This window comes from Mycteria americana, chromosome 2 (genome assembly GCF_035582795.1).
Source record: "Mycteria americana isolate JAX WOST 10 ecotype Jacksonville Zoo and Gardens chromosome 2, USCA_MyAme_1.0, whole genome shotgun sequence".
NCBI classification, from domain to species: domain Eukaryota; kingdom Metazoa; phylum Chordata; class Aves; order Ciconiiformes; family Ciconiidae; genus Mycteria; species Mycteria americana.
In genome coordinates, this window is record NC_134366.1 from 43,315,098 (window position 1) to 43,331,510 (window position 16,413).

At 39.9% G+C, this 16,413-nt stretch overlaps 1 protein-coding gene across 6 annotated transcripts in view; it reads right to left on the minus strand.

Annotated features, from left to right (window-relative positions):
- The window catches only part of THRB (thyroid hormone receptor beta), a 170,519-nt gene that overhangs the window by 137,504 nt on the left and 16,602 nt on the right, over positions 1 to 16,413 (minus strand). For all 6 annotated transcript variants that reach the window (XM_075493156.1, XM_075493160.1, XM_075493159.1 and 3 more), the window contains exon 2: positions 1,371 to 1,400. The gene's annotated coding sequence lies outside the window, so the exon portion shown is untranslated. The remainder of the gene's footprint in view (positions 1 to 1,370; positions 1,401 to 16,413) is intronic.

Consider the following 16,413-nt stretch of genomic DNA (forward strand, 5'->3'; position numbering starts at 1 on the left):
TTTGTAACTGCAAATACACACACATATTCTCCATGTACTAATACAGAGCAAGAATATGCAAAGCTAGATTGTCTGCTATTTACAACATCACTTTAAAATTTTCCACAACAAAAAAATGCGATATGACACCTCATTACTTTTTCACAACACTTCTGGTTTTTCCATTAATATTTCACATTTCTACTCACTTGTGGTTTCAAATAGTTTACATTTTGCATAGCTTAACTGATTTTTTTTTTAGCCTCCCTCTTCCCTATTTCAAGGATGCCACTCTGCAAATCACGAACACAGTTTATGTAGATGTATCAACTTTTACAGGTTTAAGATATCAGCAGGTTTAAAAATCATTCCTTTTGACCACACTTCCATTTGGAAGGCATTTGACTTGAAATAGGTGCACGGAATCCAGCTAACAACTCTGCAAGCTTTTACTTTAACCACCGATAAAAACCAATACAGGCAAATATGGGAGGAAAGGAAAACAGTAACCAACAACACTTGCCTTCCTCGGTATCCTGTGAATGGCTATTAAAATTGAAACTATTACCTGTGACTGAAAAGTAATTATATATTTCTGTAATGCTCTGAACAGGTTCAGACTGCAGCTGCCTGTCAGAACAACTTGCTATCATACACCTGGTTATGTTATGTGACATAGCTGCTTCATTTTCTAGATAGCACAGAACATGAATGTCAGCATCCTGACTAGCAATGAAAGAAATAAAAAGATAAACCCCTCTTTTTTACCACCCCTTGCTGTTGGTAACGTATTGAAAGACCTTCTTCTGCCTTTTGCTTATCTAGCAGATGCATAGCAGATGCACTTCCACAATGCAGCAGCCTGAATCATGTTACATCGAAGAAGAGGAAATATTCACTCCTAGGAAAGTTCACTCCTTCTCTACAGATACATTTATTTAACTACGTAATTCATAAACTACCACCACCACATGTCAAAACCCAAGAATTTACTACAAAGCTACTTATTTTATCAGCATATACTCTAATATTTCATTTTCAAACTGCAAAAAAGTTCTCCTTATAAGTGAAGATTGTAATTGACTGAGTAGTGAAAACTATAGAGTCTGCTGAAAAAGAATTACTTGTAAATTCCTTATAGGCAAAAATAAGTTTACAAATCTATGCAGGTATCTTATTTTGATTAAAAGACCAAATAGTGGCTTAGTAACAATAAAAAATTGTCAAATGTTGTTACACTCATTCTGCAATATTGTCTCCTTCCCTTTTTGTGTTTTGACATACTGACCTACACCATGTCTAGGATCTACTCTGAAATGCTGAGCATATTTGTTAAAAATTACCTCCAATTAACTTGAATATCTTACTAAAGTGGAATAAAAAAATCTTACCTTATTAGAGCTTCATCTTCTGTTCTTTCACTGAAAAGAGTAAAGAAATCTGTATTAAAGATCCATTTGGTAAAAAGTACTTTCTGAAGTTATTATTTTCGTTTCACCTCAATTAACACCAAAACTATGGGGTTCTTTTTACATAACTGAAATCCATTTCCATTATTTTGGAGAGTTAATCATTCTCAACACTCCGGGGTGGAGGCCTTTATTTATTTACTATCTTAACTAGCTGTTCTGAACAAACATTTCTAATGCTTTGGAAATAGCAATACAAACAACTGATCTAGTCAATTCATCACCTAAACTGCAGGCTGATTAGGCACACTGTATAGGTTTATTTTCACTGCAAGCAGTATTTTATGACCAGTATTTGTATTGCTATCATTTTTATTGGACACTTGATATTTTCTATTATAAGAAGATGGACTTGCATTGCAGTACGCCCATTCAAAGAGTTTCCCAGCCTGGCAGGTTTTTTTAAAAGCAGCTATTTCTGCTCAATCCCAAACAAGGTAGGGTCAGCGGCGGTTGTAGAAGAATGAAAGCATCAAGCCATTTCATTAAACATCTGCTTCAACTAAGCCGTTCTAAATAGCACATTTGCCAATAGCTTACCAATGTACATCACAAAATCTGAAAAAACAAATAAGCTTTAAGACTATTCTGAAAAAGTTCTGGCATGACTCAGAACAATCAATGAATTTTGAGGCCTGCAAAACTATTAATTAACCTTTAATTTCTTTGTGACTTTTGTTCAGTACTTTACAACCAAGGAGAACTATTTGCAGGCATCAGCATTGTAATTGGGAATTGGATTCTGGTAACTCTGGAGTAAATGGGAATTTTTTGCCACTAATATATGCAAGAACAGAATCACACTTTACCTTATTTCATTTTCTAAATTAGCATAATACACAGCATGAAATAGAAAACAAAAAGCCAAGTCTAATAAAATCTGACAATTATTATTGGTATTTGTTGAAAAGCAGAGAAAATCATGCTGAGTCACAGGCAAAGCATCTCAACCTCTAGCACTTTCTGTACACTTCATTAGCCATCAGTCAGTATGGTTAGAAATTTACAGATGAAGGGAAAACAAGGAGACCTTGTTCATCTTTGTCAAGAACGAATTCGAAGCTTGGCCTCAAAGCATGTGATCATTGCAATGGTTGAAGAGATGAATTTGCTGCTCTACAATGAAAATACTGTGTTGTGGGGGGCAGAGGGGTTAATAACAGAGTCTTCCAGGACTGGCTGTGAATCTGTCAATCTGAGGGAAGCAAAGCTTAAGTGCATAGTAGAAGTGCCTCTCCCCTTAATTTAGAGTATGTTCACCTGTTATTTTATGAGACCTATAAAATGAGCCTATTTCAGAAATGGAACAGGTAAACTTAAAAAGAGACATTCCTGAAGTGCAGAAGTTCATTAGATTAACCATCCATTTTGAGAAAAGGCATGAGATCTCATTTTTATGAATCAGCTCATCAGAGCTGACATTTGCGACGTCCGATTTCCCACAGCGGAGTACCTGCACAGGTATACCTTTAAAGGAAGAGGAATAACTATAAGGTCATTTCATTACTTAGTAAAATATATAAAAACTTCATAGGTTTAATTTTCTACAGCTCTTTCTGATAATCAGCTATTAAAACACGCATCAGCACCAGATTACTTCACATTCACCTGTCTGGCTTTAGGTGTGGGTCACCCACGAGAGGTAACTTAAGAAGGGTTTTGCATGCAGGAATCAAGGGACAGAACCAGGAGGCATTGCATCACTGAATGCTACGCAGGGTTCCAATAGGATTGAGTGGGATTTATTACAGCACGAGCCAAATCCTTCTTACTTTTCTCATGCAAAACACCCATTGAAGCTAGCCAGAGTGCAACTGAGGACATACTATGTCTCTGATTCTTTATTACTCACCTGTCCCAATACTACAGCAGTCCACAGCACAAAGTTTATGGGACCAGAATGGTTCTTTGTGGGAAGGGAAAGGAGTATCTTACAGGACAGCCTGTTTTCTCCACAAAGCAGGTACAGAGGCAAGTCTGAAGAAGACTAAAAGTCATCCTGGACTTGTGACAAGATCCACAGCTTTTGAAGCAAAGTATTTCTATGCAAGAAACACTCACAGCACAGGCTGCTTTGAAGCATATTTAACTCATCCTACGTACTTTTAAAAGAAGAATGAAAGCTGACTTTGGCAGGGTTTATGACTCCCAGAAAAAGAAAAAAAATCCTAGCATGCTTAAAGAAGCAGTTTGCATAAGTTTCCCTTATCTGATCTAGCTGTTGATAACAGGACAAGCTATAATGAGGGCCATGAGCACCTCCCATCATATGTTCTCACGGGCCCTGCCGCCTGCCTAGCTTGATGGTCTCAGTAGACATTAGTCCAAGAGGACCATGTCCTAGAGAAAGAAGGGCCTATTATTGTTCTCCACCAGGTAGAAGGAAGCTTCTCTCTATCTTCAGACGATCTGGCTTCTATCCAAGTGGAGATAACCTCCACCCCAGCGTGCCCGAAACCACACTGGGTAAGTGAGGCTCCAAGTGTTCAACAGTCCCTGCAGAAGACCTGTCAGGCTTCCTGCCTTATCTGCCTCCGACACCTTGGCAAGGAGTTTCACATGGGCTCTTTGCTTTCACATAAAAATATTACATTTCCTGTTAACTGCTTGCACTGCTTTCATGCTTAATGACCTCCTTGCTTAGATGGAAGGGAGGATCTCTACAAAAAAATAAAGACGACATTTTCACTGCAATATTCAGATGTGTCATATTTCTAAGCAGATGCCTCTTTACAGTGAAAATGGTACTTGTTGCCAGTCACCAAATGTGTTAACTTTGGATGCACTCTGGAGGGATTCCAGCAGACTGCCTCAAAAGCACATCAATACAATTAAGTTAAACTAAGCAGGCAACTGTCCACACTCAGTGACAAAAGGCTTGTAATTCCAACAAGGTATTTGACATTATCCTTTCAATTCAGATACAAAAAAATCATAAATCTTTTTGCAAGCTCCATCTTTTTCAGAACAAATCCTTATGAATCTGTTTCGTAAATACTAAAACTAACACTAAAAAAAACCTACTGACAGATTGTTTCAACAATGTACCTTGCTACTGATGCTGTTCATTAGTCTTCTTCAAGAAGACTCACCACCGACTCCAGTTGAACCACAGAAAACTAGTACCGCCAAATTGATTAGACAGCAGAATAGATGTAAACGAAAACTTCCTCCTTTACCAGACTTAGAAAATTCTTGACTGCATGGAGCTGTACATATAAAAGCTCTCCTTTTAGTTTCAGTCATTATTATTTCACATTTTCTGTTGCATGCTTTTTAGCAGAAATTGCAACGCTGAAGATAAAGCAACATATCTTGCCATTAACCAAAACATGGGTTTGATCCCTATAATGAATACACCCAATTAGCTAAAACAAGTTCCTTGCAAACGATTCAGCACTTAACCAGTACACAGTAGGAGAAAAGGCATCCAGATGCACTTCACAAAATTTAGATATAAATGACATACTCTGCCTAAGACTTTGAACAGATATCACGTAAGGGATGAGGGCACTACTCTTCTTCTTCTACATACATTATTATCCAACAAAATCCTATTAATCCTATTAAAAATTACTTTTAGGCTCCTGAAATCTTTCACAGACCTCTTCAATTAGAAAGAAACAACTAGGGGGAAATTCTTTAAAGTTACAGAAAGATGCAAATCTTTTCAGTCTTCTAGACAGATTCACCATCATCCCAGAATTTGCTTCAGTTTACTTCTGCAGTCCCCGCAGGATGCTCTGATGTTCAGAGGTCCACAAGGAGACTGACTGAGCAAAGCAGTTACAACTTCCTTTTCACAAAAGATCACAGAAAGCCAACCAGGCCTGGAAAGGCCACCAAGTTCTCACTCCATCAGAGCCAAGGAAGGAAAAAGAAAGGGGTGGGGGACCAAGAATCCCGACCAGGAGATAAATTCATTCCTAAAGCCACTCCAATATGTTTGGCTTTCAGTCCTGCTGTTTAGCAGCTCCCAGTAAGAATTAAAATGCACGTCAGAAAAAAAAAAAACTCAGAAAAAAAAAAACCCACAACAGGGAAAATCTCACTGACCTCCCTCAGCAAAGCTCTTCCTCAAGAAGCAAGGAACTCTGCTGGCACAGAAACGTAATTTAATTCTTCCTGCCCCACCAGTCTTGACTCAAGGCCATTTGATTTCACAGTTCCAGCACTTGCAGTCGTTAGCAAGTTGTGCCATGTACTTTGTAGAGTGAAAAGCCATGACTGCAGCATACCAAAGTCTAAACTGTGACAGGCATTTTCATTTCTGAAACTCTACACAGCGTGCCTTGGATTGTTTGGTGCTTCCTTAGGGAGACTCGGTCTCTGCAGGTGCAGGGAGGCTGTAGACATGCCTGTGTGCACAGTCTAAGCTCCAGGACCTACAGATGCATCCTGAGAATGTTTACTACCAGTACAATGCTAATCATAATTATCCTGCGGATATATGCTCTCTGCAGGATAAAAGGCTAGAAGAAAGCCCGTGTTTAGATTGGACAGCAAAGACAAGATCATAGCTGGAAGGCAGAAGACACATAAAATAGCTCCTTATAAGGCATATGTACAGATTAAAAATTAACCATCATTGCCAAAAAACTGCACATAACCCCACCCACAGCTATACATGCCTACACATAACTGCCAACTGCAGGAGGAATACGTGGTCCGTCTTCTGCTGCCCCACCAGCGTGACCAGTCACAGGGCTACTGCTTCAACTCTGTCTTTCTCCCCAAGGAAGCACTGCATGTGCAGGCACGTTCTTCTTTCTTCACCCACCATTTATTATTGCTCTGGATGACTGGCTGTCATATAAATCATAAAATTCAATGATTTTTTGCAAGCTAGTACTCCTCCTGAGTCTAAGTCTTAAATTTCAGCCAGGTAGCTTGACCTAACTGTTCAGAGGTGGAATAATGAGGAAACAAAAATCACCACTGCTACTGTTCTGTGTTCATTGGGTCCATCCTAAAGAGCTAAAAACTCACAGCTCCTTTACTGAAAATGCCACGAATATGCTGTCCAGAAGCTATTATCCTCTCCAGTAAATGGTGAGTCCAGAGACAGTAATGTCTATAGCCTTGTTTTGCCAGCATTTCCATTACAAATCTCTCTTTTAATGAAGAATTAACAAGATTAAAATATACTTTGGCTAGTGGACCTTCAAGTACTACTACAGTACATTTTATTTATATTATAAAGTTAATGTCACAATTTTCCTTGACTTAAAAAAAGGACAAAGATAAATTGATTTACTTTTAAAATAGAAACTGTACCAAAAATAATTGTTTCAAATCCACAAACTTATTTCTTTACTCTTTTTTAAAATTGTATTATTTGTGCCATTAAAATGAAAAGCTATTGTATTATTCTAAGGTAGGGATTCATAAAATTCAAGAGAGCTAAGCAAATCTCAGAAAAAGGCAGCTATTCTCTCTGTGCGTAGCATAATCACATGCCCTAAAACCAATTCTTTTCTGTCTCTGAAAGGTATTTAAGGATGTCATCTCTGTAGGGTCCGGCACAGTGCCACCAAAAGTGCATCAATTCACATTTAAGTCAATGAGAAACCTTCTGTTCACTTTAGGATGGAAAACTTTGCCCAAGATCAAGAACCCAATTACAAAAGGCATCCAGATGTTGAAAAGAAGCCTTCATATATATTTTTGATCTATTAATGTTCATCACTTCTCTGAGTATTGCCCAAAACTTCACAAAAAACTAACAATCGTCAAATCTGAGGGGAACTTTCAAGCTTTAAATGCAATATATGAAGGTGGTGAAATGGAAAGTTTTGGGGACTTAGAGATATTCATCCCACATGTGTTTCACCACATACTGCAGTTATTGGTGGAAGTTACCACTTCTGAGATCAGCGGTGCAAACAGCACCCTGGAATTTTCTCCTCTCCTCCTTCAGCTTACCAAAGAGGAACCCAGAGAGCAGACAAGCTGAGACAGCCAAAACAAGGTGAGACACTTCATCCTTAGATTCAGACTGTTTTACACCAGACACCTGATTTTAATCATTGTCCGTATGTCTGAGTAAGGATAAACTACAGCAGAGATGATAAGACTTGGACCTTCAAACCTTGTATCAGAAAGCACGTATTTTTCTGCTTATAATCACCCTGCTGACATGAGAACGATTATGGTTGTCTTAATTGCCTGTAGTTTGTCTTCTATGGGATGGCAGAATTAAAAAGGCTAGTATCTTCAAGGACAAATGTACAGTAATTATTGCTGCATGATATCCCCAGCCAGTGAATGTCATTATTGAGTCCTGGAATAAAACACGACAGACTTTGTTATGTTATCTTTTCCAGGGTGCCAGTCTCAATGCAACACATCCCAGAGCTTAAAGCCTGGCTGCCTCCAACTCGTGATACATCCAGAACGCATTATTTTTTCCCCAATACTTTTTCTAATAACTAAGTCAGTGGTGCCACATTCTGCTTGGGATGGCAGATGACACCCATCACACCTGCACACTGCAATGCAGCTCTCATGGTAATTCCCATCCAAAATTAAAGCAAGAAAGTTCTACGAAAGCAGAGGTTTAACACATGCAATTAAAAAAAAAAAAAAAAAAAACCACACAGTGAACTAGTCCACAGTACATTAACTCCTTTATCTTTGATTTTTTTTTGGTTACATTTCTTTCTTCTATTTTTTTCTACCTGTATGGCACATGCCCTCATTTAAGTCCCATGTATAGCACATGTCCCAGTAAATCGTCCCAATGCAGTTCAGAACTGTGGCACAGACTACATGATTTGAGCAACAAATATGTCCTTAAGCTCTGCATACATTTTGAAAACTACAAAAAATACCCTATGAATAAATAAAATGGGAATCTGCCATTTGAAAGCCAGTGCAAAGCAAGCTTAGAGAGGAGAGTAATTTCTTCTTATTTATGGTACAGTGAAGATTTTAAGGAGTATTGTAGAACAACACTGTATAACCGTCAGGCCAGCAATTCTGCTGGGAAGTGTTTTTCAAATGGCAGGTTTGGTTGTCTATATGAGAAATAGACAATGAAACAGAAACAGGTATTTCTAAGAAGGGCTTCAGAAAACCTCTCCTTATGCCCAGTATATACCGCACATATAAATCTTCAGTGAAACACAGTTACGTTTCATTAGTCTCTGCAGCTGCCTAACTTCTCCTCATCGTTTGTGGAGAGGTGGTGGTAAACAGCGCTAGTGACAATGACAACATTTGCTAGTGATAACCAGCTATGGCCACATTCAAAATATTGTTGAATCAAGATTTTCTGGCTAAGCTAACGGGATAAAAGCCTTAAGAAATGATATTTGCTTTATTTTCTGGAGCTAAGGTCAAGCATGCTGAAGCTCCAGGGTTTTCTGACGGGTAGAATTGGGCTAAATTCCGATAAAGAGGCAAACTGACAGATTTAGACATTTGTTTAGTAACTATGTAGTAATGTATCAAAGCCAATCTGTTGCCATTGCCTTTTATGTTTATTTCTACCACAGGAGATCAGGAAAAAAAAACCTGTCAAAGTACTCAGATTCAAAACTGCAGCCATGCACATTGAAAACTTCTGAATGCACAACAAGCAGGAGAGGGGAAAGTGGTATTTTCCCCATTTTGGATGCTCCATAAAAATGGCTTCGTTTACATCTCTGTATTTTCAGAAAGACAGTGGGATTTGCTTGTTTCTTCCCCCCAGTATATCACAGATAATACTCAGCTGCTGGGTTTATGAGGTATTTGCAGTTGTAACTTGACAGACAAATCCTTTGTTACAAATAGAGAACAAATAACGGGGATTTACAAAGCTGTAATTATATTGAGAGGGTTTATGCATAAGGATACATTAAAAGAAATACTATACGCAAAATAATTTTTTTTAAGAAATCCTCCGAGCATTATCACCATTTACGCTAAGGACCCTTTTATAACGTTACCATAAAAGGGATTCTAAATGCATGTCATCCCTAAAGGACGCCTGCAGTCTCTGCCAAGCTCTCCTATGTAGGCTGAAGTTGGTAGCATATACCTATTTTACGGTTAGGAAATGATGATAAATGAGCAGAGCAAACTTTGAGCCCAAAGCAATAAACCGCACTAAAGGTAGATGAGGTACTCCAGCAACCAGCCAAAGCATGTCAGCTGCTGCAAGTCTTGGCAGCGAGACGGGAGCAGAGACCAAAAGGTGGTGCCTGCAGTCCCCACCAGCCGCCGCCGAGCACCCGCATGGTTGCACGACGAGCACGAGCAGGAGAACAACTGACCGACGAGCCCGCTCCGGCTACAGATCAGGCTCACTGCCGACACTAAGTGCCACCGGCACGTGGACGCCAACGCAACAGTTGAGTAACACACCGCCGAGGTCAAAGACCACGTTCTTGCCTTTGCCCTGGTCCATCTGATCAAGAAAGGCACCTGGACACACAAGAGTGGGATGTCCCAACCCATGGTGCATGCAGCCAGTATTTCGGATCTCCTGTTTCACCAGCAGCCTCCTGAGGACAGGCACTCCCCGTGCAGCAGAGACCTCTGGCTGGCTGCACGGCATTCCCCGGGGGACCCACACCAGTTACAGCAGTGTCTGAGATGCTCTGAAGTGAACTGCCAGCCAGCTTGTCCCAAACGCAAAATCAAAGGAGACTTCAGCATACCTCTGCCTGAACTAAAGAGTTTCACTTTGATCACTTTAGGTTTCACTTTGATCTACTCCATGAGCAGAATCTAGCCGAGAAGTTATCTTACAACATAGTGCACATTCTTTATTTAGTTATTGGTGGCTACCACAATTTCTGTTCTTCTTAAGTCAGGAAGATTTCTACATCTACATCACATTTCTCCTCACAATAAAACATTGAGCTGGGAATCACAAAGTCAAAACATTTTGTATAAAGTTATCCTGAGATCCTTTTGATCCTACTGGCTTACTGTTAAACTAAAATGGGAGAATCTGACCGCTGGTCAAGAAACTATAGTAAATAAAACTGGAATTACTTTCCCAAACCTCTTCTCCAAGTGATTCATTATAAATAATTAATTATTAGCGGGCAGTAGCATGCAGAGTTATGTACTGGAATTTTAAGGTTGCCCTTCAACACACTGAAATAGTTACTAGTGCTATATGTGCCAAAAAATACACTAGTTTATTATTAATTGCTTTGATGGAGACAAGCACTATGATTAATTAGATGGTCAAGAGAAAAGCAACAGACATCAATACCCCAAGTAATAGGTATCCCATGTAGAACTTTTTTTTTTAATATATTAATTATAATGTTTTGACTTCTGGCACGGATTCCTGAACCAGACAGGGCTGCAGGCAGGCAGTGCAACAGGAATGCACAGGGAGAAACAAAGTGGTACGAGGCACGTGCAGCAAACACATGGTGCAAGGGGGCTGAGTGGCCCTGATTTGACAGGAGGGAGGAACGGGTAGCATCATCGCCACTATCCTTCCACGTCAGCGTAGAGCTGGTGGCGAAAGGAGATGCTCAAAGCTGCTGGTAGAGAAGAGGGGCAGAGAAGCAACTCGGAGAGGTCACAGGAGAGAGGCAGAGGTTCTCAGTCTCCCAGCCTGATCACTCTGATGCGTGATTCCATGTCCGCAGGCAATATTAGACACAAAATATCCCGCTTTCTCTTCTCTAATTCGTTCAGAAAAGGCTTTCATACTTGTTTTGCTTCCTGGTTATAAGGAAGGAATTCTTTTCTTCAAATGCCTTAGAAGTGCAATATGACAAAGCAACTGAATATTGCAGCTAAGTTGCAATGGGGTAGAAATCTGCATTTTTCACTTTACAAACCAGAAGAACTTTTGTTCCATATAATATTTCAACATTTTTTAAAATTTTTTTTATTTCAGGCATAATCTATGACTTCTGTATTTGGGATCGGTCATATGGATTATGTAATGGAAAAGCTCTACAACTTATCTGAATCATTATTTTATTTTGTTCTCCTGTGGTTCCAATTGTTCATCGTTAATTAGATCCAGCCATAACATCTCATTGTGCAAAAGGCATACTCTGTTTTAATCAAAATCTTGGACGGCATTTTGGATGGCATCTTTAACAACTTGGACAGAATATTCTGTGATTTCCTCACTGATGAAGAATCAAAATGATTAACTGTGAGCATGTCTTCCACTGAATGCTGACAGCTAGTATCAGGTTATTTTGATGAACATCTGCCTGTTTCATGAAACCATTTTAGATTTCCTTGTGTTTTTTGCCTGGTTTCTTTACTCAAAACAATAATGAACTGTAAACCTGTCCCATAGGATGCATCCATGGTGAACTCCTAAATAATTTTTTTATTTCTCATTTTATGCTACGCTGAAAGTGATGCTGTAAACACAAAAGACGACTGTGATAGTCTCATCTATTTGAAATCAGACCTTTTTATTTATGGTGTTCAAATGATTTTCCCCATTGTTTTAGCAGTGAAGAGAAACAGCCAGTGTTTGGGAATGAAACACACCAAGCAGCTCATGCTTACGGACTGCCTTCGTAGATGTATGTTGGTGACAAGGTACTGATCCAGATTATCCTCACAGGTATTTACTGATGACAAAAATCTGAAAAATGTCTCCTTGGTAGGAGTAAACACAGCACTCCACTTTTTCCTATCGATATATAAATTGTCATTCAATGGCACTTTTGATTTTGGTGCTGCTGTTTTGAGAACCCTTGCTAGGTTTTACATTTTGCTCCGTAAGATTTACCCATTTCTTTTACATCAGGCCACTCAGCACCTTCTTTCCTGCTGCCTCCCCCCGCTACAGCCCCGAGGAATCACCACTGACAAACTGATGTTTGCTGTTGCCTGATCACCTGCTTGTAGCAGCTCCATCACCAACTAAAATCAAAAAAAAGGAGAAATAGCCACTAAATCAGTCAGTGTTGTAAGGACTGTAAAGAGAATATTGCAGAGGATCCTATTATCCGGCTAGAATTGTTTCGAGTTTAGGAAACCAAGATCATAATAGCTTATAGCTATGCAACTACACCATCTGCCTGACTGTAGTATACAAATTAGCAAAATCTAATACGCTGTCTAGCCATCAGTTATTCCTGCTTGCCTTCCCTTTGCAAGAATACAGGCAATAATGCAATTGTTTTATAATAAAGTACATCATAAATTATCATATTATCACATCACACTGTATTATGTAATTACAGCTAGATGTAAAAATTTGTTTGCTTTTAATCTTCTAACTTTTTCAAATTATGAAAAGCTTTCAATCACAGCCTGAAAGGAAATCTAATAAGCAGTATTTGCACATATGAGTGGTGATTTTGGATGCCTGGGCATTTTGCTGACAAACCGAAACGTCTTTAAGGAAAACTTGTTTCCAGTAAGAACCAAATACCATCTTTCAGATGGTTTAGGTTATGCACTCTACAATGGCCTTATGCCAAATCATGAGTCACATTTGAAAATTTAAGATCCTGTATCTAGTATCAAAAACCAGCAAAAAATAAATTCCTTAACTATTATCAGAGTAGCACCATAATTTGGAGAAAATTAAAAGCCCCCTTTGGTTGGTTTCTCTCCTACAACAAAACAAAACAAAACACCACAGCAAAGATTTTCAACTGACAAGCTAAAAAAAAAAACCCAACAAAAAACCCACAACACAAAAATAAGCCTCTTTCTTAAATGGGGGAAAAAAATCATATTTTAGATTTCTCACAAATTAAACCACTTCTGTCTGTATTTTAGAAGAAAAATCAAGATAGCGGTAACAAAAGCTTGTCTGCTTTTTTGACATGGTGGTATGTACGCCACATCAGCCCATTTTAAGCACTGTGCCTCTAGGAGTTTAAACCAAACATATCGTGTTTCTGCCACTGAATATAAATGCTAAGGGTCAAAATCCCCAAAAATTTACCCAGCAAAACTATCATAAGTAGCAGTTTGCCCGCACAAGGCTTGAAGAACTGACATTTCCAAACTCTTAAATTCTGCTTTGCCCTGAGTTTACGTACAATTGCTTCTGCTGCACACCACAAAATCCTGCGTTCATGTGAAAAGACACTGAAAAGCAGAGACCGGTGGGAGAGCAGCCCGCTTCCTCATTGCACAACTTTTAGATTCGTAATTCCTAGCAAGTTCTGTAAAGTGACTGACAGACATAGACTGCCAGGAAAAAAAAAAACTCAATGTAGCTGAAATTGTGCTGGTTTAACGCTACAGCACAGAAGACAGCAGCTCTATATGCCAGCACAGCAGGAAAAACACTCAATTGCTTTTAATAGACAAGCATTTAGTGCAACTAGTGTAATCTGCAGTGACATTTTCCCCAGTCTATTATGTAAGCCGAAAGCTAAACTTTTGCTTTTATAGGGTATATTGCCTATCTCCAACAGAGTACCTTATCAGCTTTCTCTCCATTTTTAAGATATTTTAGTAGCAAAAGAGGGGGACTTATCAGATTCTTGAGATTCCTTCTAGAACTCCTGTTTTCTTCCGTTCTGTGTTTATGTTGCCACGTAGACATCAATTCAGATAGGCTTCAATAGGAACTGTTATTTCTTTAGTTAGCATGGCTCATATTCTTTGTCAAACAACCTCTCTGTTCTTCACAGAAAATAATGTAGAAGGTAAAGAAAAATCCAGGCGATGCCACAAAGAAAAGCTGGGATTTCAAAAATCAAGGATGGTCAATCCATTTTACCAGTGTCATTCCCTAACACCTCTTTTTCTAAATTTCAGGGAAAAAGTGAGAAAGCAAGGAAATGGGTAGAGACATCACCATTTTTATAACCCAGGCATCATACAGAACGTGAGAATATCTACCTTCGCGGCAGCAATTATCCTTGAAAAGATTTTCAAAATGGCATTCAGCAGCAGACTTAGAGAGATCAGGAACTGCCCGCAGAAAGAGCAGAACAGATAATGACAGACCTGCTCTGGTAAAACACCAGTTTATTACTCCAAGATACTTAAATTAATAGTTAATTCTTTCCCAATCTTTCTGTCCATCTACTGTTATTCACCTCAGTGCTGCCACTGGGTGAAGCTGGTATCTTAATCCTAACCCTTTCAAGATAGCCAGCTCCGACAGACTGACTTGTTTTTCATGTATTTTGATAGACAAATAAAGCTCTCTAAGTGCCAACAAGTCTGCATATTTAGGATTCAGTACTCAAAGAAGCAAGTGATTAAAATCTAGTGATTTTGCAAGACAAGTTCATACGGGCTACAAATACAGCACATAGCATCAAAAGACCTCATCAGCCAGACATCTGAGTACCAGGAGGAGATGCAAGGCATAAAAGAAATCAAACCTTCAAAAACAACGTACCAAATTGATTAGGCAACACTAGAAGAATGAGTCTTACAGGAGACACTTTATTGTGTATATATGCCAAACATGTTTATGATTTCTCTTAAAAGACCTATCTTGCATTATCCTGATAGTAACAGCTAGTTTGTGTCACGCCTGCCTTCCCACACTGCGGATCCCACAATAAACAACGCTGCCTGCATTAGACAGAATGTCCCTTCCAGGTACGTATCACCACCTGAAAGGGTACCAACAACGTCTGATGCTTTCAGAGCCGGATCGCGAGCAGAAATCTCTGACTTTCCCAGTCTGAGGCATATACCATAGAAGCACAGACGGTGCTGCAGAGCTTGCCGGACTACCTACGGCTGCAAGAGAGCTGCCGACCACTCGACCAGCTCTGCAGACCGGGATGCAGCCTGGAAATCTCCCTCTCTCTGGAAGAACTGCACGTTTGCTGAACCATGCCACTGATGCTACCGCGTGCGTCTGACGGAAAGCCGCCCCTGCGTGAAGCCTTCTGGCAGGAGCACTGAGGTGGATGCAAGACCGCGGCAGCCGCCGTGCTAGCTCACTGAGCAGCCCGGGGTGGCTCACCCAGGCGGTACTGATGCCCAGCTCTCCCCAACACAAAACCCTCCCGCAGACAGAGCAGAGCACGTGAGCGCGCCTGGGAGCTCCCCAACGAGAGGATCGGAAGGCCGTTTGGAAAAGCATGACACGAGGAGGCCAGAAATCCATGAAACCGCTAATAAACTCACTCAGAAACCTCATGATGCTCACGCAGGAAGCAGTGATTGGAATTTCAAATATAAAATATACCATCTACCCTATACCACTGTCTTGCTCTGCCTTCCACTGAGATTTCGTACAGGGGCTGAGAAGGCTGCCTATGCCCACCGGCTGGAGAGGACTGCGAAATCGGCAACGGCCCATGCTCTGCCCTTTTGCAGAAAATAGATGCTGAATGAGACAGGCAATGGGAAAAAACCACCTTAAGCTGTTTCAGCGCAAAGGGAATTTTTTCCTCGTTACAGCACAAAAAACACAGGCGGGCTGTATTTCCATTTAGTTTTCTTTGGGTTTGCTTTCTTCTTTTATTTCAGGCAGGTCTCAAGCTAGTAAGGCTGAGAGCAATCTCATATTTACCTGGCAGACCCCAGCTGTGGGTAAGGTCCTCACATCCTGGTAGGGCTACTAATATTTTTCCCTGTAATTATTTTTGCCCAGTTTTCTATTCTCCAGGTCAAAAAGCAAGGAAGATTTTCAAACACTTAACAGGGATGCCTCCTCCTAAAAAGAATTATCCAGAAAAACTGCAATTCAGAATTAATAAAGCCTCAGGTCTTTTCTACAGAGGTGTTCTGAGTCCTAGAAGCAGGGGGGAGTTTTTCATTTATCAGGCAGCAGAAAGGGAAGGGCTTTCTATCAGGGGATTTTGAAATTCTTGGTCAAAGGTTAACTTGGTTTTTAACTTCAAAGTACAGAAAATCTTGGAGGCTGAAAGAATACAGGGGTAAGGGCTGCCCTGAAAGTAAAACTTCGGAGGGATGTTACCAACCTGAAACAGTCGATGAAGGCACATAAAGCTGCCTCCCGTACTACACCTTTCCTCACTCTTGGTTTCACAGACAGATCCTAAGAAGTAAAAAGGCAAAGTCCGTTTTGGAAAGTTTAAAA